Source organism: Helianthus annuus, chromosome 2 (genome assembly GCF_002127325.2).
Source record: "Helianthus annuus cultivar XRQ/B chromosome 2, HanXRQr2.0-SUNRISE, whole genome shotgun sequence".
Taxonomy (NCBI): domain Eukaryota; kingdom Viridiplantae; phylum Streptophyta; class Magnoliopsida; order Asterales; family Asteraceae; genus Helianthus; species Helianthus annuus.
The window spans coordinates 100,589,819-100,595,417 of NC_035434.2; the positions used below are offsets into that span (position 1 = coordinate 100,589,819).

The 5,599-nt window shown below is 39.5% G+C and overlaps 1 long non-coding RNA gene across 1 annotated transcript; it reads left to right on the top strand.

Annotated features, from left to right (window-relative positions):
• Positions 1-440: 440 nt before the first annotated feature.
• Positions 441-1,739, top strand: LOC118489000. The gene is made up of 3 exons (XR_004885630.1): positions 441-567; positions 1,071-1,238; positions 1,630-1,739. It is a non-coding gene; the product is annotated as an uncharacterized LOC118489000 (long non-coding RNA).
• Positions 1,740-5,599: the final 3,860 nt, after the last annotated feature.

A 5,599-nucleotide genomic window follows, 5' to 3' on the forward strand; every position in this document is an offset into this window, starting at 1 on the left:
AGTTCAAACGCGTGCCCAAAGATTGCTGGAAACTCTTCCAGAAATGTGACGTGTATCTAGTATCCCTGTCGGAGATAATAGACACAGGTATGCCGTGTAAGGCTACAATCTTATCAACATAAAGTTGGGCTAACATATCGGAGCTATACGTCTCCTTAATGGGTAAGAAATGAGCTGATTTAGTCAGCCTATCGACTATGACCCATATCATGTCGTTTCCCTTCCTGGTTTTCGGTAACTTGGTAATAAAATCCATAGTTACACATTCCCACTTCCACTCGGGAAGCTCAGGCTGTTGTAGCAAGCCAGACGGCTTTTGGTGCTCGGCTTTGACTTGAGCACAAGTCAAGCACTTTGCTACATGGGCGGCCACAGACTTTTTCAAGCCTATCCACCAATGCATATCACCACAACCGAACACACGGTAGAAAGAAAAAAACAGAGAAAGAGGGACAACGGGCATTTTCTAGCGTTTTTGTGATGCCGATAGATGGCGACATGAGAAGGTAGTGGGGGGTCGGACATGGTGTACAAAGACTAATGCATATCACCACAACCGAACACACGGTAGAAGTTTTAATGCCTCTGTTGTTTATGTTGTGTTTATTTTTATTGAACATAATTCATATGGTTGTACTGGTTGATTGTGTAGATTTTTTGCCGTCTAACAAGCTTCCAAATTTGATAAGGACCATGCTATGAACTATGAAGAATGGACCCACTGTAAGTAGTCAACTTTATATGATTTTCATGTCTATGGCATTGGGATTTCAAAGTAACTTTATGATTACTGGGACATGAGTCTCATGGAAGTGATTCTCATCATTTGACTAGCAATTTTAAATAGTCATATGTTTTTTTTTTTTTTTGTAATAATTGCATCTGCTAATTATTTTTTATTGGTGATAAGTTTAGTGATTGTTCCATTTCTTGAAAGGAGGCTTGGTTGGGAGAACAATTTTGTAAATTGGAGATTTAAAAGACTATATGCGCTTAATTTTGAATTATTGTTTTACCTCAGTTAGGATTTACTCCCATACTGTATCTTTATGGAATAATTTCTCAAACAGATCAGGGTCTGCATGTCATGGAGTCAGCGGATATTTATATCTACTAGCTCGGCTCAGTTTGAGCCTTTGGCATACCAGACTCAGGCAGCTCAAGAGCGGAACAGTTCATTCACATTCTTCTTTCGAACCCCCCGAACTACCACCAACCGAGCCTCTAGCACCAATCAGGTCTTATTCTTATGCTTTAATCAAATATTTCAAATAATGTAGGGGACCAGTGACGAACAACTTTATGTTATATCATGAAAAATAGTATTTATAGAAGAGCAACAAGTGTTGCCATTTGTATTGTAGCGCGATCCTTGGTTCTTGAGCAAGAAGGGGGCAAGCTGCAGGAGGTTCATGCTACTTGATTAAATTCAACTGAATAAAGAATAAAATCATATCAGAGTTTCATATTCAAACTTTTGATTGTATATTTACAAAGTTTTATTATTGTTATTCTTATTTTAACTGGAGAACTAGAGTGGCACCATTAGAAGAAGATGGATCAGTTTTTTCTCTGATGTTCTACGTGCTTTGTTTTGCTGTTAATGCTCTGTTTATATGGCTATTGCAGTTTTAGACATGTCTGATGAGGTGGAGTACCGCCGTGTTATTGGTGGCTTGTCATCGATGCGAAAGTTGCTGAGATTTGGGCGTATGTGGTGAATGAGGTGAATGAGCTGGTGATGTGCGTAAGTGTGTATATGTTTTTAGATGTTTATTTAAGCCCTTTTTACACTTTTAGCCAAGTTTTAAATTTATAAAACACGATATTTACTAACACTAAACACACATATGGGCAAGTGCACCCATCGTGGACGTAGTATAGTGTTGGTAAGATACCGAGGTCGTCCAAGGACACAAGAGCTTTTAATACCGGTTTATCCTCAACGTCTAATCAAATCAAAAAGTTAGAAAAATATTTTAAACTAAGAAAAATAAAAACTAACTAAATGCTGAAAAATAAAATAAAATAAAAAACAGATAGACAAGATGAATCACTTGGATCCGACTCGTGTATTAGTATAACCTTTGATTATTTTCGCACTTTTGCACTTGTTTAAGAGATTATCTTAGTTATTGTAGTAGGCCCCTCTTTTGAAGGCGACGTTACCCTCAACCCAGTAGTTTGAGTCAGCAAGGATACAATCCTAAAGGGTCGGATTATTGAAAGATAATGAATTAAGTTATTAATGCAAATTATGGTAGGCCCCGTTTTCGGCGGTGACGTTACCCTCGACTAAGTAGTCTGAGTCAGCAGGGATACAGTCCTAAATAGCCGGGTTATAGTATTAATAGTAGTTAGCTTATGAGGGGGTCAAAGAGTTTGGATCCCCGCCATCCAATACCCATGGGCATTGAAGGCGGTCCTATTAAATTTGACCCAGGTCCCAAGCAGGACCTCTAAACGCTGAACAAGGGCAAGACCTTTACCAAACCGTTCCCTTAACCCCCGACCGGGTAGCCAACATACCTCCATATAGACCGTGGAGATATGAATGGTGAAAATCTTTTATTTTATATAGACAGTAAAATAATGCCAAGACACCACGGACAAACGATAAGGAAAGATCACCTTCAACATAAGTAACTAGTTATTAAAGTCATTAATACAAAACCAAATAAAAAGTGCAAAAGATTAAAAATAAAAAGTATTATACTAAACACTTGTCTTCACCAAGTGATGTAAGAGACTTAGGCAAACATGGCCTTGATTGTCAAGAACTCTTACGATCAATCTTGGATCCCGAGACGACTCACACACTCTATGATGGACAATGGATGATGGTGGTGGATGATGGTGTTATGGTGGTGATGGGTGGTGGATGAAGTGTGAGAGAGGTGGTGTGCCAAGGGATGAGAGAGAATGGAACCAAGCTCCTCTATTTATAGGCTGAACAGAACGCTGGACACGGCCCCGTGTCCGCTGGACACGGCCCCGTGCCCGTCTGACATTCTCTCTCTTCATTAATTGTAATTGCGAATTACAATTAATGCGCCTGCTGTACTTTCAACACGCCCCCGTGTCCGCTGGGCACGGCCCCGTGGTGAGCAATGGAAGCTTCTACTGGTTTGTCTTTTCTGCTGCTTCCTGGGCACGCCCCCGTGTTCACTGGACACGGGGCGTGTTCAGACTTCTGTTCTCTTCTCTTTGTCTTGGGAGATGCCGTTGAGGGTCCGGGCAGTTTACTTTTGTCCCTTTTCTTGTATTTATGGTAGAATTAGTGGTCTTTTTGCTTCTTTTGTGATTTTGAGCTCATTTCATCCTGAAAATACAAAAGGAAGACAAAAACACTCTTTTTCCAACATTAGTACTTAAAAAGGGTTAGTTTTATGCCTTAATTGATGTGTTTTATATGTTGCATTTTACACACATCAAATACCCCCACACTTGAACTTTTGCTTGTCCTCAAGCAAAACTCTTTTAATGTGGCTTTACACTCCCAAATGGAATAGGTAGAAGAGAAGTTTTTTAACTTGTCCTAGAGTGTCGGGAATCCAAGGTTTGTATAGGTTCTATTTTTATTTTATTTACAATCTTATTCGTCATGGTTTATTTTGAACTTTTCATAAGATAAACTACTTAATTGGGCATAGCATGCCTTATTAAAATTCCATTTATATACAAGTTCACATACCTCCCGGGAGATCACTCAATCACTCGGCCGAAGGTGTATATTTAAGTGAATCGCTCGAGAGCGGCACGGATTTATATTCTCCATATGCTTGCCAAGCGATCAATCCTCCTCCTTTTTAACTTTTTACCTTTGTAAATATCAAGAGGTCTTTTGGGGTGAAGGCTTGGGTTTAAAGGTGGGTGGTTGGTTAGTGGTTAGTAAAAAGGGCGAAAATCGTAACAAGTGTCGGTTTTCGTGAAATACCTTATTTCTGGTGATATTTATTTTTGAAGTATTTCTCCAAACAAGCTTTTTGTAGCTTATGTTTGTTTTTGACTTCATCAAATTTTTTTTTTTTTTTTTTTTTTTTTTTTTTTTGATCACCTTAAATGGTATGTTTATGAAAAACCGAGTTTGTTACTAAAATAAAGGTAAAAAAAAATGAAAAAGGTTTTTGGTGGGTAAAAAAATTGTTTTGGGGGTAATGAAATGAAAGGTTTAGGCTCAAAGGGGTTTTCTAGGGGGATTTTGGGTAGGTAAAAAAAAAATTGAAAAATAATGGTTTTGAAAGAAAAATAGTTAGTCCTAATGCCTCCATCATTTACTTACTTGGGTTTAAGTTGGTAAGGACCGGGAATGTATCGTCGTGGCAAGTTCTGGATTTGTAAAGACCGAGCGGCTATTCACACAAGAAACGAAAAATGAGCATTTAATCTAAATATGTGTATTTTTATGCTCAATAAGGGCTCAAAACTCACTTTTTGTGGGAATGGGTTTTTTTTATGTGATCAAGCATATATAATCGAATTTTAGCTAGACTTGTTATACCGGTTCATAATTTTCTTATGTTAGTTCTTTTTATCACGACGCTATCGGTTGTAAGTTTGTAAAAATATAACCCTTTTATAACTTGTTATTCCCAACTTAAACTAAGACAAGTAAATAATAAAAATGAAAAAGTTTTTGAAAAAATTTGGGGTGTTTAGCGGTTCCAATAGAGTTTTGTGTAAGGCTTGTTTTAGGATTTTGCAAAATTCCAAGGTTTTAGCATCCCCCCCCCCCACACTTAAATTACACATTGTCCTCAATGTGTCCAAAAATAAAGTTTTTGGTTGATTAGAATATGTAAAAGTGTGTTCAAAAACAAAGATTTGTGTTACTGGCACTCTGGACACGGCCCCGTGTCCATTGGACACGGCCCCGTGGCGAACTGCCAGTAACGAAAAACTTACAGAGGGTGAACACGGGGGCGTGTTGGGTGAACACGGCCACGTGTCCGACAAAAATCTGCAGGTCAGTAGCCAAACAGCAGAACTGGGAGATGGACACGGGGGCGTGTCGGCTGGGCACGTCCCCGTGTGGACAGTCTGTTAGCCAGAAAAATAGGGTTTTCTCCCGGTTTCTTCCTCCTAGGGCTGCGAGTGCTAATGTTTAGCATTCTAACCCTTGCATTGCACCTGTTCAAGCATTCAATACCATCCAACCAAGCACAAACCATCCTAATCTTACCATAGTCAAATATTATCCAAACATAAAGTAAAAACAAAATAAAGATAAAAAGTAGTTAAGGAAAGTAAATTGTCTTGACAAATGGCACGCAGGCCATGAATTGTTCGATGGATAAGAAGGGTAACCAAACCTGTGGGCTCATCACCAGCTAGCCCTTTGCTCCTCTCAGCCTCCTACTCCATATCTTCATCACTGTCTTCACCTCCGCCTCCCTGCCTCGCCATGTACTCCCGGATGCTACCGATATCATCTTGTATATCGTTGACACTGCGTTCGATAGCTCCTACCCGGAGGTGTGTGTTGTTGGCGAGGTTGTAGGTGTTCCGGGTGCACATGAGGTTTTCCTGCAAAAGATCATGTAAACTTTGGAAATTAGGAAAACCGCCTCCTTGAGAGGAGGATTGACCCTGTTCGCCT